This window comes from Mauremys mutica, chromosome 4 (assembly GCF_020497125.1).
Source record: "Mauremys mutica isolate MM-2020 ecotype Southern chromosome 4, ASM2049712v1, whole genome shotgun sequence".
NCBI classification, from domain to species: Eukaryota; Metazoa; Chordata; order Testudines; family Geoemydidae; genus Mauremys; species Mauremys mutica.
Genome location: NC_059075.1, coordinates 78,647,388 through 78,671,601, shown reverse-complemented (window position 1 = coordinate 78,671,601; position 24,214 = coordinate 78,647,388). Strand labels below are relative to the sequence as shown.

Genomic DNA, 24,214 nt, shown 5'->3' with positions numbered 1-24,214 from the left:
GGATAAAGGAGAGCAGTGTTAAGAATGTTTCCCCCGCCAAGCTGTCCTCAAAGGGATTTTTAAGTAGAACACTGGACAATGATTCAGGTGATGTGGATTCTATTCCCAGCTACCACTGATCTGCTGTGTGATGTAGGGAAAGGCATATCACCCTGCACTCTGTGTCTATTTGGCCCATTTAGTCTGTAAGCTATTTGAGGGCCTGTCCTGCTATGTTTATGTGCAGCCTAGTGCAATGAACCCTTGAACATGTAGTATTACTATTACAATAGTAAAATGACCATGATAGGGTTAACTGGGTGACCCAGAGTACTATGAGTATTATGCTTCACTGATCCCTTATTTCCTGTTTTGTATGAGGGAGCTTTTCCCTCTTCTGTTGCAATTCAGTTGAATAAAGCAGGATGTTCCCAGCCTGCCTCCTGTGAGAAAAGTGTGAGTAGCCCCAGAAATCAGAAATCTCATTGGGACCAGCAGTATCACAGACATTGGACGTAATGCAATTCTAAATTGCACTATTCGAGAAGGTAACTCACAGATGTGATATATGGTCTTGACGTGGTGCTATTTTTCAGAGATGGGCACTAAAGTGGTATTGACAGTTTGGAATTGGTTGACTCTCTTTTACCACTTATCAGAAATTAAAAGTGACTATTAAACAACTTGATTTTTTTTAGATACCCTAATTCACTACAATTAAAAAAACCCCCACATTATCTGAAGAGATCAAGGTTCTGCTGAACTGACCCTAATGAACCATAAGGCTTCTTCTGCTACAGCTAATACATGTTAAGCAGCACTGATTCCATTTGTTATTGGTAATGCATAGCCCTGGGAAGACAGCAAATTGGGGAAGATACTGAGTAAAAAATCACCCCATTCCTTCTGGGTGTTTGCTACAGGAATTCATTAATTTGTATAGCAAATGTTAAAATACCAATATATCATCAATATGTATAAGAATATAAGAATAGCCATACTGCATCAGACCAATAGTCCATCTAGCCCAGTATCCTGTCTTCTGACAGTGGCCAATATCAGGTGCTTCAGAAGGAATGAACAGAACAGGTAATTAAGTACAATGAACAGAATAGGTAATCCATCTCCTGTGGCCCATTCCCAATTTCTGGCAAACAGAGTCTAGGGACACTTCAGAGCATGGTTTTGCATCCTTGCACATCCTGGGTAATAGTCACTGATGGACCTATCCATGAACTTATCTAGTTCTTTTTTGAACCCCATTATAGTCTTGGCCTTCACAACATACTCTGGAAAAGAGTTCCACAGGTTGATTGTGAGCTATATGAAGAAATACTTCCTTTTGTTCATTTTAAACTTGTTGCCTATTAATTTCATTGGATGACCCCTAGTTCTTGTGTTATTAGAAGGATTAAATAACACTTCCTTATTTACTTTCTCCACACCAGTCATGATTTTATAGATCTCACTTAGTTGTCTCTTTCCAGACTGAAAAATCTCTGTTTTATTAATCTCTTTTCATATGGAAGCCTAATAATTTGTGTTTCCCTCTTCTGTACCTTTTCCAATCCCAATATATATTTTTTGAGATTTTTTGACGACCAGATCTACATGCTGTATTCAAGATGTGGGTGTACCATGGTTTTATATAGAGGCAATATGATAATTTTTTCTTATTATCTATCCCTTTCCTAATGATTCCCAACATTCTATTAGCTTTTTTGACTACCGCTGCACACTGAATGAATGTTTTCAGAGAATTATGCACAATGACTCCAAGATCTTTTTCTTGAGTGGTAACAACTAATTTAGATCCCATTCTTTTATATGTATAGTTGGGATTATGTTTTCCAATGTGCATTAATGTGCATTTATCAACACTGAACTTCATCTGCCATTTTGTTGTACAGTCACCCAGTTAAGTGAGATCTCTTTGTAACTCTTTGCAGTCTGCTTTGGACTTAACTATCTTTAGTAGCTTTGTATTGTCTGCAAATTTTGCCACTTCACTGTTAGCCCCTTTTTCCAGATAATTTATGAATATGCTGAACAGTACTTGTCCCAGTACAGACCCCTGGGGGACACCACTATTTACCGCTCTCCATTTTGAAAACTGACCATTTAGTGTTACCCTTTGTTTCCTATCTTTTAACCAGTTACTGATCCATGAAAGGACCTTCCCTCTTATCCTGTAACCGCTTACTTTGCTTAAGAACCTTTGGTGAGGGACCTTGTCAAAGATTTTCTGAAAATCTAAGTACACTATATCGACTGGATCCCTGTTGTTCACATGCTTGTTGACCTCTTCAAAGAATTCTAGTAGATTGGTGAAGCATGATTTCCCTTAAAAAAAACCATGTTGACTCTTCCCCCACAAATCATGTTGATCTATGTGTCTGATAATTCTGTCCTTTACTATAGTTTCAACCATTTGTGTAGTACTGAAGTTAGGCTTACTGGCTTCTAATTGCCAGGATTGCCTCTGGCGCCTTTTGTTAAAAATTGGCATCACATTGGCTATTCTCCAGCCATCTGGCACAGAAGCTGATTGAATGCTAGTTTGCATACCACTCTTAGTAGTTATGCAATTTCACATTTGAGCTCCTTCAGAACTCTTGGGTGAATATCATCTGGACCGGGTGACTTGTTACTTTTTAATTTATCAATTTGTTCCAAAACTTCCTCTAATGACACCTCTATCTGGGACATTTCCTCAGATTTGTCACCTAAAAAGACTGGCTCATTTTTGGGAATCTCCCTCAGATCCTCAGCCATGAAGATCAATGCAAAGAATTAATTTAGTTTCTCCAGAATGGCCCTATCTCCCTTGAGTTCTTCTTTAGCATCTCAACCGTCCAGTGGCCCCATTGGTTGTTTAGCAACCTTCCTGCTTCTAATGTATTTTTTTTTTTTTTATTTTATTTTTTTTTTTTTTGCTGTTACTTTTTGAGTCTTTAGCTGTCTGTTATTCATTTTTTTTGGTCCTTCCTAGTTATATTTTTACATTTAATTTTCCAGAGTTTATGCTCCTTTCTATTTTCCTCAATAGGATTTAACTTCTACTTTTTAAAGGATGCCTTTTTGCCTCTAACTGCTTCTTTTACTTTGATGTTTAGCCTTGGTGGCACTTTTTTGGTCCTCTTACTAGGTTTTTTAATTTGGAATATACATTTCAATTGAGCCTCTATTATGGTTTTTTTTAAATTTTCCATCCAACTTGCAAGGATTTCACTTTTGGCATCGTACCTTTTAATTTCTGTTTAAATAACTTCTTCATTTTTGTATAGTTCTTCTTTCTGAAATTAAATGCTACCATGGTGGGCTGATTTGGTGTCCCCTTCCCCCAGGAATGTTAAATTTTATTATGTTATGGTTACTATTACCAAGAGGTTCGGTTATATTCACCTCTTGGACCAGATCCTGTGCTCCACTTAGGACTAAATCAAGAATTGCCTCTCGTCCTGTGGGACCCAGGCCTAGCTACTCCAAGAAGCAGCCATATAAGGTGTCAAGAAAGTTTATCTCTGCATCCCGTCCTGAGGTGACATGTACCTAGTCAATCTGGAGATAGTTGAAATCCTCCATTATTATTGAGGGTTTTTTTTATTTTTATAGTCTCTCTAATCAACCTGATCATTTCAGTCACTATCACCATCTTGGCCAGGTGGTCGGTAGTATATCCCTACTGCTATATTCATATTATTTAAGCACAGAATTACTATCCATAGAGATTCTATGATACTGTTTTGTTCATTTAAGATTTTTACTTCATTTGACTCTATGCTTTCTTTCACGTATAATGCCATTCCCCCACCAGTATGATCTATTTTGTTCTTCCGATATATCTTGTACCCAGGTTATAACTGTATCACATAGATTATCCTCATTCCACCAAGTTTCTGTGATGCCTATCATACCAATATCCTCATTTAATATGAGGCACTCAAGTTCATCCATTTTACCATTTAGACTCCTAGCATCTGTATATAAGCCTTAAAAAATTGTCACTTTTTAGCTGTCTGCCATTATGTGATGTAATTGAATGGGACTCTTTTTCATTTGACTTTTTCTCATCAGATCCTACCTGTATTTTATCATTTTCCATCCTCTCCTCCTTATTAGGATAAAGAGAATCCCCATTAATAGATCTTCCCCTAAGCAATGTCTCTGTCTGAACCACATGCTCCTCTGCATCTGTTGGCTTTCTCCTAGCTCTTCATTTAAAAACTGCTCTATAACCTTCTTAATTTTATGTGCCAGCAATCTGGTTCCATTTTGGTTTAGATGGAGGCCATCCTTCCTGTGTAGGCTGCCCATTTCCCAAAAGTTTCCCCAGTTTCTAATAAATCTAAACTCCTTCTCTCTATAACATCATCTTATCCACGCATTGAGACCCTGTAGTTCTGCTTGTCTAACTGGCCCTATGCGTAGAACTGGAAGCATTTCAGAGAATGCTACCATGGAGGTCCTGGACTTCAATCTCTTACCTAGCGTGCTGCCAAATCCACGGGACTAGGGACCTCCCGCAGGCAAGCTGCTGAAGGCAGCCTGCCTGCCGTGCTTGGGGCGGCAAAATACCTACAGCTGCCCCTGCCTAGCAGGCTGCTAGGCTTAGCACATGATCCCCCAAACAAACAGACAACACAATATACTTCAGTCAAGCAACAAGCACACCGCAAACACGAATACACACACTAAAGCAACAAACTTGCTCCAAGGGTCATGTAGTTGCTCCTTCTTCATCGGGACCCCCCCCTTGCAAAACTCCCCTGTTAGCTGCTCCTGTTTGCTAGCTTCTCTGGTTGCTTAGGAGCGGGCTTTTTAAACCTCTGTTCTCCCTGCAGTATGCCATAGGCACTAACAAGATATAAAATATTCATCTTGAACAACTGGTAATGAAGTGCTGTCTGTATCTGTTCTTTATGAAGAGACACCAGTGCACGTGTTAATTTCTTTAGAATTGGTAAAGTCATATATTTTGCACCGTATGATCTTATACAACCAAAACTCCGAATAAACAAAAATTGGCTACATCATACAGGGCCGTACAATAGTTATCACTGTCCTATGGGTTCCTGAAAATTTGGAGTATGGTGAAGAACCACTGATGCTTTCCAGGGCCAGGGACTGCATTCTGTAGTCTGGTAGTTTGGCAAACAGGATGCTGTCTGGCATTTCACATCAGATAGTTTTAAAGGGGTCATATTAGCTGGCTTGCGTCCTTTAAAATCATCCAACTCCTTTCCCTACCAGTTTATCCAAATATTTTTTTGGTTTCCCTAAAGACCCACAGATAAAAAAAGATTGTACGGCATATTTATTTTAAATACCCAACTTGTTATAAAATTATTTCTGGTGACCAAAAACAACAAGTTATTATCACCCATCACATAAAAGAAGAGAACAATATTGTGATAAAGCAAATTGCTTTTTGCATTATAATGTAATGCAAGAGGCTGCCATATTTAGCACCTATAAGAATTATGTATGGTGAAGGATTTACTGAGAGAAAAAGGTAAGAGAAGTCAGAGAAAATAAACAACTCAGGGTTATAGAACAGCCTGACTGGCAGCTGGCAAAAGGTGCCTTGTATTTTTCTCCTTTTAAACACTATGACCTTTTTTGTCACTAGCTGCCCCTGCTCCTCCATTCCTCCAGTGGGCCATGCATTCTCCCCTGTGACAAAGTCAAGTGATGCAGAAGCAGGAGTTAGAGCTAGACAGAGAAGAGGTAGCACAGTTCCCACCTCCTCTATGCTCAAAGAAAAGGGGAGCTCCCCCTCTTCTGCCTGGTTGAAGTAAGTTGTGCTCTCACACATCTCCCCTCCTTCTTGGCTGCTATTCTGAGCTGTCCCTCCTGTTTCAATCAATTTTAATCATGCCTTAGAATGTTTTGCATGTCTCCCCTCCCCACGAGCCAAACATAAAATGTTCAGCAGATTCATGTTGACCTGCTCAGAGCAATTCCATATGAACTGGTGATTGCTCTGTCCTCAATGCTTAGTTTTGAAAAATCTTCTTTGTCCCTTCAAGGGCAGGAGCATGGGAACAAGATTAGGAATAGAGCCAGGTGGCAAACAGCTTTCCTGTCCCTCCAATATTATTGAGAATTCAAATTAATATTGGCGTTTAAAAATAATAGTGAACTGAAAAACCAAAACAAACTTCAGTTCAGGTCAATCAAAATGTGTAATTTTGAAATTGTCAAAACACTTTATTTTTATTTCAACCTTTTCTTTTTTAACCTTTTATACCTATTTAATTTAACTTTCTAAATGACAAGTCATTTCAAATGAAAAAACCTGTTTTTGTTTCAGAAAGGTCAAAATTATACATTTTGACAATTTCAAAATATTTCCCAACTTTTTTTCAAGTCAAGAGCTTAATCAGAAATCAACCTTAAATTATGAATAGTTTTGACAAATTGGAATTTTATAACAAAAAACATTGCCAGAAAATTCCTGACCAGCTCTACTGAGGACATTTACTGTGCTCTTCCTTGAAGCAAAATATAGAACAAAAGAAATAGATGAAAGGGATGATGCAAGGATGGTAAAAGACTGGCTGGAGTCACTCAAGAACAAAATACAACAGCATTTTATGGTGACTGGTAATACAATTAAATGATTTAGTCATTTGTGCAGCCACATATAATCACATTACACATGATGCCCTGGATTAAGATAGATCGATTGAAGGTGACTGGGGTCCAAAATTTTCTCACGGCATGTGGGTAACATCTTGATTACTTTTAATAAACAGGCCCCACTCACTAGAACAAAGGAACACTAGGATTTACCCAGTCTTAGAGTTGAGTGCATTAAATATTGAAAAGCATACTCTTTATAACAGGAGTTATACTGCAACAGGTCTTGTTCTGTGGCTGGCACAGAATTCCTCATCTCAGCCTCTGGTGGCCCTGAGAGCAGGAGCTACCCTGATGATGATCATGCATGAACTGTTTTAAGTGGCAATACACAATATGCTAGCATGATAGTGTAGAGTGTCTGCTTCACTCAGCTCAGCCTGTAACCCCCACCTTGAGCCACAAGAGCTAATCAAAGAGTCATGAGTAATCCCATCATAATGAAAAAGTTCTACGGCAAAATTTTACTTTAATTCTATTTTCCTTATAAAAGAACCTTGTAGTAGAAAGTGTATGAGGAAATAAACAACCTTGCACAGTCATAAGCACAGAGGTCAAGTTTTCATGAGCATAGAGGAAGAAAACATTAACTCCCAAGTTCATCCAAGGACAGTCACAGAGCTGTCACTGTTATATGTCAAGTTTATCTTGAGAGCCAGCGTACAGCTGACATTATGTTAGCTCAGTTACTTTACTGTACATCAAGATGAAAGATACAAAGCATGCATTTATTCACTTCTTCCCCCTCATCCAGCATTTTTTTGTGCTATATGGCATTTCAATAAATTAGACCAGTTAATTTGGCATTGATGATGACTAAGGGCTGCATTGTGACATATAGGCTCATCTCTGCCTGAGGGCCAGTGACAAGTTCATTTCATTGCAAGTTTTAGACAAAGCTTAGGACTGTTTTATTATTATTTCTTCCAAATCTAGTTTCTCCATTCTTAGTTATGAACAATATTAAAATAAAGTATTCAAATATATGTGAATATATTTTACAAAATTATAGCAGCCCTGGTAATCTTTTACATGAAGAAAAGGGGTAAGGAGTGAGGACTTTAAATAGAGCTGGGAAAATAATATCCAAAGAAAAATATATTCAAGGACTGCCATCCTTTTTTGTGTGTTTGTTACCTGGCTATGAACAGATTGGGAGTCTCTTGATTTTTGCCAAATTAAAAATGGTTGAATAATTTCAGAGAATAATTCTCTGTCTATAACTTCTTCATATACAGTGAGTTACAAATACTTGAGAATCAGTCTTCAAGCTCTTTGACTGGACTTGTGAACCACATGGTCCCATACTTTTCTGTTCTATTATGGGATGAGTGGAACTCTCACAATTAGGTTTCCAGTGAAAGTATGAGTTAGAAAAGTGTTTTCTACAAATATTGTGCAATATTTGCTTACAATTCCCTGTTTCAGCAAATATTCCTGCCTGTAAACATACTTGCTAGAATATATACAAAAAGCAAACACAAAAGGACAGCAAACATAGTCAAAACAATATAAAAAATCCCCCAAAAAACAATTGGAATGAATATTTGCAAGATTAGCAGTATTTATTTTATTTCTTTCTGCACATTTCTAAAATACAGCTAACAGTGCCTCACCAATGTTCAGTGTTTAATGGTCATACATTAAAATAACAAAATGAAGTAATGAAGCCCATAAATATATCCACCACAGCCCACCATCCTCTTCAATGGCCTTAAGAAAGAGGAGGGAAGGGGATGGGCTTTGCAACACACCCAAAAGTTTAACAAATCTGGATCACGTGGTGGGGGAATGATTTCCAAAACTGAAGATCCTCACAGAGAACACCCGGCCAGCTGCTCTCTCTCATTTATATTGAGAGAGTTGCAGCTCAAGTATCTCTGCTGATCTCAACTGTGGCAGTATATTACGGGGAGAGAAGTGATCTGTCAGATTGCCAGGTCCCAAATTATTTAGAGATTTATGGCTTAAAACTAACACCTTGGTTTCCACCTGGAAACTTACTGGAAGCTAGTGCAAATTGTGAAGCTCCTGATGTGCTCCAAACATGCAACTCCACCCAGAGGGGTGTTAGGAAGCCTAGTTCATGCTTGCAAAGCATCCAGAAGCTACATTAGGGAGCAACACAGATAATCCAACGAGGAAGTTAATAATTCTGTATTTACAGCAGGGTTTGAACTGAATGCAGTACATAAGGCATGGAGCCCCACACTGAACAATGAAGATAAAACAAAATATGAAATAGCTGCTCATCTGTGGATTTGAATGATGCAGGAGTCCCGTGGAAAATATATGTGATCATGTAATTAAAGACTGTATCCTAATGCATATGCACAAGGGGGCAGGCAAATTTAATGTTGCCAGTGCAACCTCAATTCTGGCATTTCCTAACGTTTTAGTGCTTGACTTTGCAATCATAATAATGTTCTTTTAATATAGTTTTGTATGCAGTTTTTATAATCATATACTTATTATTAATTAATACTGCAAATGTCTATAGAAGTCTCTTTCCAAGACTCTTAAAGCTCATTAAACATTAATGAATTTAGCTTCACATTTTTCCTGAAAGAGGGATAAGCAGTGCTACTAACTCATAGCCTCTTAGACTTTAAGGCCCGAAGAGACCATCATAATCTAGTCTGACCTCCTGTACATTGCAGGCCACAGAACCTCACCTTCCTACTCCTGTAATAGGACCCTGACCTCTGCCTGAGTTACTGAAGTGACTTTATTTTCTAAATCAGGAACTGAGGTATAGAGAAGCTAAATCCTACATTTTCAAGTGTCCAATTATTTTAGTTGCATACAGGAGGTGTGCAAATAAGAATGCCCAGAAATTGAGGTTACCTAAAACGAGTGGACAGTTAATTAAGTTGCCCAAAGTCACAAAAGTGAGTCAGTGGCAGAGCCAGGAATAGATTCCAGGTCTCCTTATTTCAATTTCCTTGCTCTAAGTATAATACAAACATTTTCTTCCCCTTACAAAAGCCACAGGGAACTGAAGAGGATGAAAGGAAGTTGTGGTCTAAACTGATTTAGATTCCAAACTCTCATAGGCAGATTTAGTATTTGGAAGAAAGATCTGAGAAGGATGTAAGTTGGCACAGTAAAGCCAATCTCATGTATCAGAGATAGACAAGCTAAGCACTTGAGTCATGAAAGAGGACAGAATTGTACTGCAGATATAATATTACTAGTTAGCTAAGCTGGCTAGTGGCAGCAGGAGGCAGAGCCAACCAAGCAAAGGGAAAGAGCAAGGAACTGAGAGAAAGGAAGGCCATCTCAGAAGGAGATGGCAGAAGGCATCAGGCACTGATCATACAAACAAACAAACAAACACAAAAACAGGCAGTTGTATAAGCGAAGTACAACAACAGGAGGATTATGAGCAAGTAAGAGAATCATTAGGTAAGTATATACCAGCAATTAGGGACTGATCCAGTAAAATGCTGAGTGCTCTCGACTCCTTGAGAGTGATCAGCATCTGTCTCAGGTGCTCCGGATATTGAAGGATCAGGCCATCAGTTCACTTCTGCAATTATTGGCAACATCACAGTAGCCATGATGGGGCCTTTCACGTCTCCTGTGGATCACTAGTTCAACTCCTCGCCAAATTAGTAATGACCAACAGCTTTCGTAGCCTATAAAGTCAATTTTTTCAAGTTGGTGGTCTGATTTTTTGAGGTACTGAGCCCAGACCTCCCGCTATATTCAAGAGGAACTCAGGGGCTTCAGCACCTCAAAAATCAGACCAAAGGTCAATGAAAGGTCTAAATATGGATTTAGGGCAGAGGTGGGCAAACTACGGACCGTGGGCTACATCCAACCCACGGGACCGTCCTGCCCGGCCCTCGAGATCCTGGCCTAGGAGACTCACCATTGGCTCCTCCTATGCTGTCTCCCCTCCCTCCACAGCCTCAGCTCACTTGCTCCTCTGCCGGTGCAATGCTCTGGGCGGTGGGGCTGTGAGCTCCTGGGGCAGCGCAGTGCTGTGCTGTGTGGTGGCAGCAGCGGCATGGCCCAGCTCCAGCTGGGCAGTGCCGCTGTAGCGCCGCCAGCCACCAGTGCTCCAGGCAGCATGGTAAGGGGGCAAGGAGCAGGGGTTTTGGATAAAGGGCAGGGGAGATCAGAGTGGTGGTCAGGGGGCGGAGGTGCGGATAGGGGTCGGGGTGGTTGGGGGGAACAGTGGGTTGAATGGGGGCAGGGGTTCCAGGGGCAGTCAGGGGACAGGGAGAAGGGGTGGTTGGATGGGGCAGGGGTCTCGGGGGGCGGCATCAGGAATGAGAGGAGGGGTTGGATGGGCAGCAGAGATCCGGGGGCGGTCAGGGGACAGGGAGCGGGGGGGGGTGGATGGGGCAGGGGTCTGAGAGGGGGCATCAGGGAACAGGGGGTTTGGATGGGGAAGGAGTACTTGTGGGGGGCAGATAGGAGGCAGGGGCCGGGCCACGACCCCCTCCCCTAACTGACTTGCCATACAATTTACGAAACCCAATGTGGCCCTCAGGCCAAAAAGTTTGCTCACCACTGATTTAGGGGCTGAACTTTAGGAATCTCAGCTTGAAATTTTTTCCATAGACGTTCACATCACAAAACAAAGCAGTTTTGTTTGATACTAATGGACATCTTTTTCAGCAGCCTCCACAGAGAAACCAAGGCCTACATTGGAGCTGGGTTAATAACAGACTTTTTGGTTAAGTGGCAGTTCCCAAATATAAAATTGTTTGTTTGTTTGTTTGTTTTTTTAATTTCTAAGAATCAAAAAGTAAAAAACAAAACAGAACAAAACATTTAGGGTCAAGAATAACTTTATTTTTTACCTGAAATGAAGTGTTTTGTTTTGACTTCAAGCATTTTTTAAATGCTTTGGATTTTTTTTTATAATAAAACAAAATAAATTTTGAACCAAAAAGTTGAAACATTTAGCTTTGAAAATGTCAAAATTAAACATTTTTATTTTTTTAACCAAAATATTTTGGCTAAATCGACACAAATTAGCAAAATATTTCCATATTTTATGCTGAATGGTGCTAATTTGACAATTTAGTAGAATGAAGTCCTCGCTAAATTGAAAAGATCTGGCATGACCATCAACAGTACAGATGTCTCCTAATCTAGCACAACCTCAAACCATACTACACCTGGAAGTGAAGAGGGTGCTTGGTTACCAAGACCCATGCAATCTTTGGTTTCTGCAAATAAGAACATCAGTTAGTGCTAATTGTGAAGATAGATGGCTATCAATGAAAATGACTTTTGGCCTCTGCCAGTTTGGACTGGATTTGGAAAATCAATTGATAAAAATCAACGAAAAAGATAAACAGCAAAGCCACTCCTTAAGGCAGTGATTCTCAACCAGGGTTTGCAGATCTCTAGGGGTTTGCAAATCTTCCAGGGCGTACATCAGCTCATCTAGATATTTGCCTAGTTGTACAACAGGCTACCTAAAAAGCACTAGTGAAGTCAGTACAAACTAAAATTTCATACAGACAATGACTTGTTTATACTGCACTATATACTACACACTGAAATGTAAGTAGAATATATGTATTCCAGTTGATTTATTTTATAAATGATATGGTAAAAATGAGAAAGTAAGCAATCTTTCAGTAATATTGTGCTGTGATACTTTTGTATTTTTAAGCCTGATTTTGTAAGCAAGTAGATTTTAACTGAGGTGAAACTTGGGGGTATGCAAGACAAATCAGACTTCTGAACAGTAGTCTGAAAAGGTTGAGGACCACTGCCCTAAGGGATCTGGAAACCAGATAAAATTGAGGGAATTATGTATTATAACATATTACACCACACAGCAATTTAAAGGGATTGAAAAATGTTCTTGATGAAAGAAGAAATCTTGTACTTTAACTGAAAGTGTTTCTTTACTTCTCTAATCTTGGGCTTCTTTTATACAATACAGATCTGATTTCCAGAGGTTCTGAGCACCTGCAGCTCCAACTGGCTTCATCTGGAGTTACTGGTGCTTAGCAGCTCTGAAAATCAAGCCCTAATTTGGACAAATGGTGGCACTGCTTTGTTGTGGAAACTTCAGTGTGCTAACTGAAGCTGATTGTAGGGGTTGCAGGACACTTCTCATGTACTATTTGCCAAAAATGAAATATTGAAAATCCAAATATTTTGACAAAAATGAAATATTTCAATTCACAATGAGGAGGGTAGATTAAATTGAGAGGGTTGTTTTCCTTTGTGTTAGAGAGAGGAATGGGGTGGAATTATGAGTTGAGTGGGAGCATATAACCTTGTTTTCAATGTCTCTATAATTTTGCATGTATGTTTAAAATTGTTTTTACATGTGCCTAAACTCTGTGGAAAGTGCACATTAAAAATCAAATTCAAATATATAAATCAACACAGCACTCTAGCAAAAAATAAAACAAAACAAATGACAACAATGGAGTCATGGGAAGGCTATAATAAAGGTAGGCCACATATAAGAGTTATTGATATTAGTGAGTTTGCTAGAATATATTTTTTGGAGAAACCAGACTACAGGATCCCACAGGAATAATGAGAGAGAGATATAAATTAATCCTATACAGTTTCTCTCCCCTTCCATATTTTCACAACATACCAGTTGACACATGTTAATGGAATTCATTCATTCACTCATTCATTCACTGTTTTCAAAATGACTTGACCCTATGTATATAAAATAAAGTATAATAATAGGAATGTTGTTTCACATTCCTATGATCTGATAGGTACTTCTATGCAAGCAACATAGATGCCAATTTTTCAAAAGGGTGGCATCCCTTTGGCAGGAGTAGTTTGTACCACTAGATTGGCACCTATGTCTGAATTGCAGGTGCAAATCTGAGGGCAAGTCTACACTACAGCCAGGATCAATGCTCTGAGATCGATCCACTGTTGGTTGATTTAGCAGGTCTACTAAAGACCTGCCAAACCGACTGCAGATCGCTCTTCAGTCAACCCCTGTACTCTACCTCCAATGAGAAGAGTAGGGTAACTCGACAAGAGATTTTCTCCCATCAACCCCCCGCGGTGTAGACCCCAGCGGTAACTCGACCTCAGGTACGTCGACTCCAGCTACGTTATTCACATAGCTGGAGTTGCATAGCGTAGGTCGACTTACTGTGGTAGTGTAGACATAGCCTGAGTTTCTGCACTTCCTACTACCTAGCTGAATCATAAATTGTGCTGACAGAAAAGGTGATCAGATGAAAATTTGGGCCATAAAGAAAATAAATATTGTATACAGTATATATTTGCCTTCAATTATTCTTAAATATTTATTTACTTATGACAGAACAACAAACTCCAAAATTATACATTAAAAAATACTATGCCAAATCTCCATGCTGTGGTTTTCTTTCCAGAATGATTCCTTCTCCTTGTGTGTTAGTACCTAGAAGCCACCAAACTAGTTTATCATTCACTATATTTTCTTTTTCTCGTTGGTATTGACTCTAATATCTGTTTGTGGCTGCTAGTAGATCCAATACATCACCGGGGCCTAAGTCACTGTCTCTGCTAGTTATGTGCCTGAGGTTCTTGTCTTTTGTCACAATGTCTATTTTTTGTCTATGTTTTCTCCTGCTGATCCTGCTTTTGTATTTATTAGCCCTCAGACTCTTGGTGCTGGACCCCGGTTCTTTCATAGAATCATAGATTTTAAGGTCAGAAGGGACCATTATGATCATCTAGTCTGACCTCCTGCACAATGCACCCACCCACCCACCCACTCCTGTATCAAACTTGTGTATGAGCCACTGAAGTCCTCAAATCATGGTTTAAAGACTTCAAGGTGCAGAGAACCTGCCAGCAAGTGACCCGTGCCCCACGCTACAGAGGAAGGCGAAAAAACCCCAGGGCTTCTGCCAATCTGCCCTGGAGGAAAATTCCTTCCCGACCCCAAATATGGCAATCAGCTAAACCCTGAACATGTGGGCAAGACTCACCAGCCAGACACCCAGGAAAGAATTTTCTGTAGTAAATCAGATCCCACCCCATCTAACATCCCATCACAAGCCATTAGGCATATTTACTGCTAGTAGTCAAAGACGAATTAATTGCCAAAATTAGGCTATCCCATTATACCATCCCCTCCATAAATTTATCAAGCTTAATCTTGAAGCCAGATATGTCTTTTGCTCCCACTACTCCCCTTGGAAGGCTGTTCCAGAACTTCACTCCTCTGATGGTTAGAAACCTTCATCTAATTTCAAGTCTAAACTTCCTGATAGACAGTTTAATCTTAGTTTTGCTCTGTTTTTCCTAAATTCAGATTGCCTTTCCTGCCTGATGTACAGCGACATATGTGGCAAATACCTGGCATGACACTGATGGAAATACCATGTGTAATCTGTATGTATTTATTATTTCCACTTGTTACATTATGGGGCAAATTAGCAAAGATCAGCCCCCTCGTGCATGTACACAAATTTGCACACTTAAATATATGCATTCAGATTTGTTCTGTGCAAATTCTGATGCTCTCTCAGACTATTGAAAATAATAAACACCTGCACATGGAAACTCTAGAATTTGCAGCCACAAATCCCATTGTAGGGACTAAGGTGTGATTCTAAAACTCACCATCACAGGAGTTATCTTATTAATAGTGTTAGTGCAAGTATTTGTAGATACCTAGTGTAAGCATATATACATGAATGCACAAGTTGAATTTCCAAGAGATACCCTCTCCAAACCCATTTTCAGATCCAAATTTTCATATGGCTCCTAACTTTATAATACATAGAACTGGTTGGAAAATGCATTTTTCACCCGTCCGTCGTGGAAGATCTTGACTTTTTTGGAAAAATATTGAAAATCCAAATATTTTGGACAAAAATGAAATATTTCAATTCACAATCAGGCTGCGGCCTCATTGAAGTTGTAGTTTGGGTGCCATATGCTCCCATTCTCATCTATGGTTTGGGTTCTCTAGTTAGACTACATCTTCCATAATGCACCACTTTCTCCCAGCTTGTTGAGGGTAGGTAGGAGTCAGAAGAATCTATGGCTATGGTGCATCATGCGCTAACCCCCCCCAAAATATTTTGTTTAAATTTTCCTAAGAGAAAATTGAAATTTTCCCATGGAAAAATGAAAAATTCCCAACAAGCACTATCAATAAGATCCACCTGTCAGTATGAATCATCAGAAATCACTCTACTTTTTTCTATATAGGGCTTTAACAACTGACCAGATGACTCAACAGAAGATCCTTGGATGCTTGTACAGAGTCCACAGGCTTAATAGCCTATTATGAGGCAATAAAGTTTATTGTGAAAGCTGAAAGCTGTTCAAAGAGCTAATTTTGTAAATCAAAGGAGCCAATATATTGTGTCCTAGTCAAATTAAACAGCAGGGATGATCCAGTATACAGTCTTGTGATTTTCAATACCTGCACAGTCTCAAGACAGTTTAGTTATTAATATCTTGCATTTTGGTCCACGAATGAAGGATATTAATCTTCCATAAAAATCTACAGCATTTTCTATTTCATGATGATTTTCATTGAATATTGCTATCTGGGATCAGGGTTTTAAGAGTCTTCTGAGAAATATCTTGACCCTTAAAGCCAGTCCGGAAATTGAATTTATTCTCAGAGCTCTTAAACATCTTCCTTCTGATTTCAGATTATCAGTTTTCATTGCATCGGAAAGATAGTCACTTGAAGGGAAAGCAGAGAAGGAAAGGCGAGCCTAATTTCTTGAAAGGTCAGCCATTTGAGCATTTGTTTGTTTGAATATTTTGTACTTGCTTAAAAGATATACAGCTGAAATGGGTTATGTAAGATATCTGGATAGTTTTTCCATTTTCCATTATGAAACTACTTGAACAAACTCTCTGGTAATTAGTTTTTATAGATACAAATGGAGATACAGTGAACTTTTCTTCAAGGTTGCAAGCTCTGACCGAGCTGAATAGCTGATTTCATTTTTCATTGTGAATACGGCATGTGCTACAATGAATCTTATGTATGTTCAGGTTCCAAGAGTGTTAGTCAACATAATGATTGACATGAATATCACTCTGCAACTGTTTTAGCTATGTGTTTTGGGTCCCACAAGCTCCTGAGGCTCTGCCTACACGATGGAACAGCTGAGCTAGCTCAATCAAATTAAAATGATAATATTCTAATGGCATAGAGTTATAAAGTTATAAACAAACTTATAAAGTTTGTGGATGATACCAACCTGGGAGGGGTTGCAAGTGCTTTGGAGGATATGATTATAATTCAAAATGATCTGGTAAAAATGGAGAAAAGGTCTGAAGTAAATAGGATGAAATTCAATAAGGACAAATGCAAAGTACTCCACTTAGGAAGGAACAATCAGTTGCACACATACAAAATGGGAAATGACTGCTTAGGAAGGAGTACTCTGGAAAGGGATTGGGGGTCATAGTGGGTCACAAGCTAAACATGAGTCAACAGTGTAACACTGTTGAAGAAAAAGCAAACATCTTTCTGGGATGTATTAGCAGGAGTGTTGTAAGCAAGATGAGAGAAGTAATTCTTCTGGTCTACTCTATGCTTATTAGGCCTCATCTGGAGAATTGTGTCCAGTTCTGGGTACCACATTTTAGAAAAGATGTGGACAAATTGGAGAAAGTCCAGAGAAAAGCTACAAAATTGATTGACGGTCTAGAAAACATGACCTATGAGGAAAGATTGAAAAAATGGGTTTGTTTAGTCTAGAGGGGGGACATGATGACGGCTTTCAAGAACATAAAAGGTTGTTACAAGGAGGCGGGAGAAAAATATTCTCCTTAGGCTCTGAGGATAGGACAAGAAACAACAGGCTTAAATTGCTGCAAGGGTGGTTTACGTTTGACATTAAGAAAAAGCTTCCTAACTGTCAGGGTAGTTAAACACTGGAATAAATTTCCCAGGGAGGTTGTGGAACTTCCATTATTACAGATTTTTAAGAGCAGGTTAGACAATCACTAGTCAGGGATTGTCTAGATAATACTTAGCCGTGCCATGAGTGAAGGGGATTGGAGTAGATGATCTCTCAAGGTCCCTTATAGTCCTATGATGATATGATACAATTGGAAACAATCCTTAATACCCAAGTTAGGCTCAGATTAATACTAATGATCATATTAGCTGGTCATATTATAGATGATGAAGTGGTGCCAATTCAGGTATTGCTTGGGAAGGAGCAAATTCTGGTCCCCACCCCCACAGCAGAGACCACATTCAGGTGTATTCTGATCCCCTTGCTCCTCCCACAGGGATCCTAGGCCTCACTCAGCTGGTGCACCTCCACTTTCTTTTACCCATATAGTGCGTGAGCTGATGCCACCAGAAATCAAATTCTCTGAGGACTCTCCTGTGCTCTGCTGTACAGGAATGGACTCCCCATGTGCCAGCTTGAAACACAACTCACTGAAGTTTTGCCTGGCTTCCCCTCCATCTGTATGGAGGGGTGGATGGGACAAATTGCAGATGTGTTGCAAGATAGTTTAGTACAGAACCTGATTTAGTGTGGGACCACTGCTTAAAGGTGGTTGGACCATTGTCCCCCAGCTCCATGGCCTATAGAACTTCAAACAAGTGAAAAACCCTTGGGTGAGGGCGCATTCATCCCTTCCCAGGACCCTCCAATTTGTGCTACTGAACGACGGGTGTTAAGGGGAGTTTCAAATTAATTAATTAGTAATCAAATTAAGCTAACTCAATTGAGTTAACTTTGCTTTAAATGGTGTTGTTGTTTTTTTAATCCCGTGTCTGTAGGAAAGGAATCCTCCACCACAGGATGTGGAACAAAAGCAGAGTTTCTCTGTAGCTGATAATACCAATAGATGATAGATCTGCCCTGATCCCGTTTCTTCCCTAACCCTTCCCTGCTCCAAATCAATGCTCTTGTGAAGAGATCCTCCAGAAATACTAGTCAAACAAAGTAACAAATGTCAAACCTCAATTCTACAGCCAAATATGAGAACAGTTAGTTAGCAATTAAGTACACAACTCATGAGTTCTCTTGCATCTTGGTCTCTCTGAAGCCACAAAGAAGGGGGATCTGTATTATGAATACTAGAATTTTATTTCTGTATAAGTTTTCCTGGGTGACATATAATAACTAGGTCCCTTCCCAAATTGAAGGTACTGGCATCAAGGAATTTGGAGAAGAAAAACAAACTTTCTGGCTAACAAGAATGACGGAGGTTGGGTGACCACATCTTCCCTGGATGTCAGGGAGGAATGATACGAATGAGGCAGAATGTCTCCATTCCAGGTGCCCCAAATAGCGATTTGCTGAGTTTTCATCCTCTCTGCCTACAAAGGCAGAAGAAGTGATCTGGTCCTATGTTAATAACAACTGACTATGGAATGTCCAAGGCTGGATGCCTTGAAAGCAATAAAACACAAGTATTGAAAAAAGCTTCCTTTGAAATAGGGTTTTAAATATTCAGAACAAAGTCTTGTCACCCTCTGTTTTCTATATACACTGCTCGGTTATGAAGTCTTTAATATATTTGCCAGAATGCTTTAAATGATTGGCTATGCAGTGGGAGATCAATAGAGTGTGAAATATAAATAGATTTTAATGATGACTTTCATAATTATCCTAAATGGGAAGAGAAAGGAACCCCTTTAAGGGTAAGTTTTTTCACCTCTCTGCAGTGCTAATCAAATGTGAAGAATGATGAGTTGGACTGCCCAGTTCTGTATTGATCTCCATGGGAGAGTTGTCTGAGTAAGGACTGCAAGATCAAATTTTAAAGTCTTAATGATCAATTACATAAAGAGCAGTAATACATTAATGACTTTAAAAATCAATTGTTAAAAAAAACATCAGTTCTCAGTTACATATTGCCTAGTAGGTCCAAGAAGAGGATTAAAAGTGCTTTGCAGACATTAGTTGATTAAACCTCATAACACTGCTATGAAGCAATGGGAACAGAGCCCACATCCTCACTCCTACCTGTCTGCTTTAATAGTTAAGGGTGTGTATTCTCTGCAGAATTAACCCAGGAGATCAGCACCTATGTCTAAACCCCCAGATTACCCTAGTCTGGGTGTCCGCAGCCAGATTTCAAAGCCACGCTCAAATTACTGAATCTTCACTGGCTTTACACTCACCCACGTGTGTTGCTAGGACTTCTGGGGGCATATCCCATGTTTCTTTCTGCTGTAATAGGTTGAACCAGCAAATTTCTTTCCCAGAAAATTGTGTGAGAACTTGTCTGTCCTCCTGGGTGTATGGGGGGAATTGTGAGACGACACTGGAAGACTATCAGCACTTGAGTGATTTAGCATGCATCCTCGTTGCAAGGCTGGCAGGTTACCAGCCCAGGTGAATGCAACACCTGGACTCTAGCCTATACTCCCATCTGGGCCAGTTAGCCCAGGTTTAAAGCACCAACAAACTTCGGTGAGAGTGTTTTGTGTGTGTGTTTATGGGAGGGTTGTTGGGGCAACAGCCGAATAGGAGCCTGGGTTAACTCTGCAGTGATGACATACCCTAACACGCTTGTTCTAACTATAAAACATACATATTATAATATTAATTTAACAAAGCTGAATTTAAGAAAGGGATACTTCTCTAAATCACTGACCAGCTTTGACTGCTAGTCTCTATGTACATTTTATGATGATCAGTAAGGGAAACTAAGTCATCAGACTTGAAGTTGCAGCATGAGTGCTCATTGAAGTTTTGTGTTACGGCAACAGTGTACAAACAAGAGAACTGGAAGGTGACATGCATTTCTGAGGACACAACAAGATCTTCAGCCTAACAGCTACTGCAGGAGTGGAACACTGCAGTAGTAAGCAGATTTTTGTCTCTATTTTCTTCCTTACACAGGTAGCTTAATAGTCTGAACACACATCAGAGTGTTTGCTCCACAGAGAAATACAGTGACATCTGCTGAAAAAGCAGTGCTCCCATTTTGCAGGAGCATGTTTCTCCTAAGTTACCCATTTAATTAGACAGAGGTACTGTACTCTCAGACACAGCGTGAATGCATTTTGATTGGCACTCTGAGCGGGATTTGGTAAGAATATAGAGTGGCTTCTGCCATGCATGGAGTAATGATGTGATTTCAGTCGGAATTCAGGAGTTATAAGAAAAATACTTGGGGAAATGCTTGTGTTCAATTACACATTGTATACCTTTAGGATTCCCCAAAGAGTTCTGCCTTCAAGAAGAAAATAGATACTCTACCACTGTTGCCAGGTCAGTTGGCTCTTTCTCAGATATACAAGGGAAAGCAGAGGGCCCATGAAGTCTCCTCTATACTTGTTCCTTCTGCATAGAAACTGAATATAATCCTTATAGCTCTGCTTCTTAAGGGATTGCTCCATTTTAGGCAAAATCTCTCTAATCGCTTCCCCCCCCCAAATGTGGCTCTACATTGGCCCAAATGAGAACCAATGGCTAATAGACATAATTTGAGTCCAGTCCTTTTAGAGTATCCTCTTGGCTTATTTTTTCATACTCCATTTCAGTTGAATAAGTGAGTCATTACAAAGGGCTGATATTAATGAAACCCTATACATTAATCAGCTGAAAGGGAAAAAAAGGGTGTGCATTTGTAAAGCAGAAGATAGCAGTATCAGTGGGGAACCTAAGTCTCTGAGTTAAGATCTAGATACAGACTTCTTCAGAGTTGGGGTGTGGATCTTGGGTTTGATTCACATATTAGATGAAGTTTGGAAGTGGAACAAATTTCCCCCAAGCTCAGAGCCATTTGGACCTCAAGTTCTGATATGAGTACATAGTACGTACATCTCCTGAGCCAAAGTGGGTGTAACACAACATAACTAAACTGGAATCAATAAATAAAGGCATTGGAATCAGCTGAGGATCTGACCCAACATATCTATAACATCTCAAATTCAGCAGTGCTGCTCTCCACACTGCTAATTTTTCCACTTCTGCTCTTTCAACTGGATTAGTCTGTTCAGAAATCATTGAGAGAATCTTCTTTCCTAGAGGCCATGATAAAATATAAGGAAACTGCAGTCTAGCAGCAGTAACCATAACTTAACTGAAAATGAGATCACGCATTAAGGAATAACAAACCTCAAAAGGTTCAGAGGTTGGTTTGTTCAAATATGTCTCCAAAATTTCAGTTGCTTCTCTGAAGTGTTGTGCAGATCTCATGGGCCTGTAAAAATAGGCTGGAAATCTCATGGGAGAGAAATATATGAACCTACTAATTTCTGTTATTTTGAAAGGATCCATCTATCACCCTTCCTAGCTAAGCTGCTCTGTCCTGCAGAGGAACAGAGCAATTACAAAGCTGCAAAGCAATGAAGACCCAGAGGTTCCACCTAAGAAAACACTCCAGAGAAGAGGCATTCAAAAGCTATGACAGCTAACACCCTTGATTTCTCTGGAGTTCCTGCAGGTGTAAGTGAGACCAGAGTCAGGAGCTTAAACTTTTAATGTGTCTGTGTACTTGCATAAACCATGTTTCATCATACCATACATGTTTTTGTAGACTATTTACCCAAAGACCAGCACTATTGCAGTAGTTACTGCTGGAAGAGATGGCTCTAGGGACCAAACCATTAGGATGGACATGTATAGCTGTTTTCTAGGCACAAAGCTCAAATCTTAGCTGTGTTAACTCAGCCCTTCAGTATTCTGAGGTACATTTGTTTTGTTCAGATTATGAAACCTTAAAAGCCAATGCCCTGTCAGTTTTGCATAATTTGCATAAGAATCAAGAGCCTCTAGTGACGTAAATTTTTGATACTCCATTGACTTCAGTACAACTATGCTAAATAACACCAACCGACTTGTTAGCCCCAAAGACCAAGTGGCATTTTGCTAATAGTAGAGATTTCTCCCAGGACTTCCCTCCTCTTTTTTCTGTTTGCAAAGCTTTTCTTGTCTGACAGGCTACCATCCTCTTCTCCTGCAATGATTCATTGTTGTAGTCAAGCTATTACTCCATATATGTTATATATGATATGTCCTTCAGCCATCACTCACATGGGCCAATAAGTTAATGGGACCACTTGTCTGAGTAAGGACTTCAGTTCTGGGTGCATACTTCGTAAAAAAAATTGGAATCCTTTAGTATAGAAACTGCTATATAAATCAAATATAATTTTATTATTATTATTATTAAACTGTGATATTGGAGAGGCTCCAAATGTGCCAAGACACTTTTATTTAGACATGTACAACAATGTGGAATGTATGCTTTTTGCAAGCCATAATCTGTTGCATAATAAACAAGAATCATTTATGATGCAGACACACAAAATAAATCTCAGGGTGTGAAATAAGTTAACTAAATTCACATTTTAAAATATACATCTCATATATCATGCTACAGATCAAATTTATTTTTTTAAGGTGGCCTACTTCGCTTTCAATTTAGGTTTCTAAGATGCTTCCTGAATATCATCAGATCAGAATAACTCCAATGAACCTTCACAGCATGTGGCAATTCATCGGTCTAAACCATAGAAGTAGTAATCGCTCAAAAGATTGAGAGCCAAATCTTGATTTCCTTGAAGTTAATAGCAAAACTCTTTTTGACTTAAATGGAACCACAATTTTGTCCTAAAAAGCACATTTCACCTTGCAAAAGCTGCTTCTCTGTTAATCATAAGCCAGCAACTTTTTTTACAAGACTTCTTAGACATTAGCAAATCGTGAACTTTAGTGCTGCAGTAGTGCTACTGGGTATGTCACAAGCACATAGAAAACATACTCCTTCTGGCTGTTTTGCACAGCTCCTATTCACTTGAGGTAGTCTCTGGCTATGGGAGGATTCAAGTGTTTAATATAAATAGGGGATCTTATGCTTTGTAGCTTCTGTAGGACAAACTCATTATACACGCCAGAGGCTCCTTAAATTCCTTCATTCCAACCCACAAGCTCCATGTATGCTACCTCTTATCCTTATCTATTGCAGGGACTCTCTGCAATCCCCCCAAATTTTCCCCTGCCAGGGGTTCAATGTACCCCCATTCCCTCCCTCTATACCAGTGCCCCCCATTGTCATACTCATGCCTGTACTGCAACTCCCATACTGTATGCAACCCCCATTCCCACCATAGCTCCGTGTTGGGGCTCTGTGTGCCCTCTCCCTACCTCTCTGGGTCCCCTAATCTCCCCCTACCAGAGGTTCTGTATGCCTCCCATTCTCCGGTCTCCCCATTCTCCCTCCATGCCCGGGGCTGTGTGCCCTCCCCATGCTCATCTTTCTCCCATGTTCCCCTCTTCTCCCTTTCCCTCAACATGTTATTGGTCTGAGAGAAAAGTCATCCATGATGTCAACACATCAAAATCTATTGAGAGGAGGAGCAAGGCTGAGATGGGATACTGTTTTACTGGAAAGCATTACTGGGAACCATCAACCAGTTGTTTGATCGATAGACAATTGCACAGGTACTTGAAGCCATAGTTGAGCTCAACATATAGCAGGGCAATTAAACACAGCTTGTCAGCTGACAAAGGGCTTATGGGGCTCAGGCTGCAGATGTTTGGGCTTGGGTTGGAATATGGGCTGTGGCACCCTTCCCCATTGTGGGGTCCCAGAACTCAGGCTCCACCCTGAGGCCAAATATCTACACCAGAGTTTTACAGCCCCCTGAATCCAAGTCAGCTGACATGCCAGCGGCTGGTGTTTA

At 39.8% G+C, this 24,214-nt stretch overlaps 1 long non-coding RNA gene across 1 annotated transcript in view; it reads left to right on the top strand.

Moving 5' to 3' along the window:
* Positions 1-18,915, top strand: part of LOC123370008 — a 54,183-nt gene extending 35,268 nt beyond the window's left edge. Inside the window, exons 3-5 of the long non-coding RNA XR_006579238.1 lie at positions 14,888-14,967; positions 16,245-16,325; positions 18,719-18,915. This is a non-coding gene — a long non-coding RNA (uncharacterized LOC123370008). The remainder of the gene's footprint in view (positions 1-14,887; positions 14,968-16,244; positions 16,326-18,718) is intronic.
* The last annotated feature ends 5,299 nt before the right edge of the window (positions 18,916-24,214 follow it).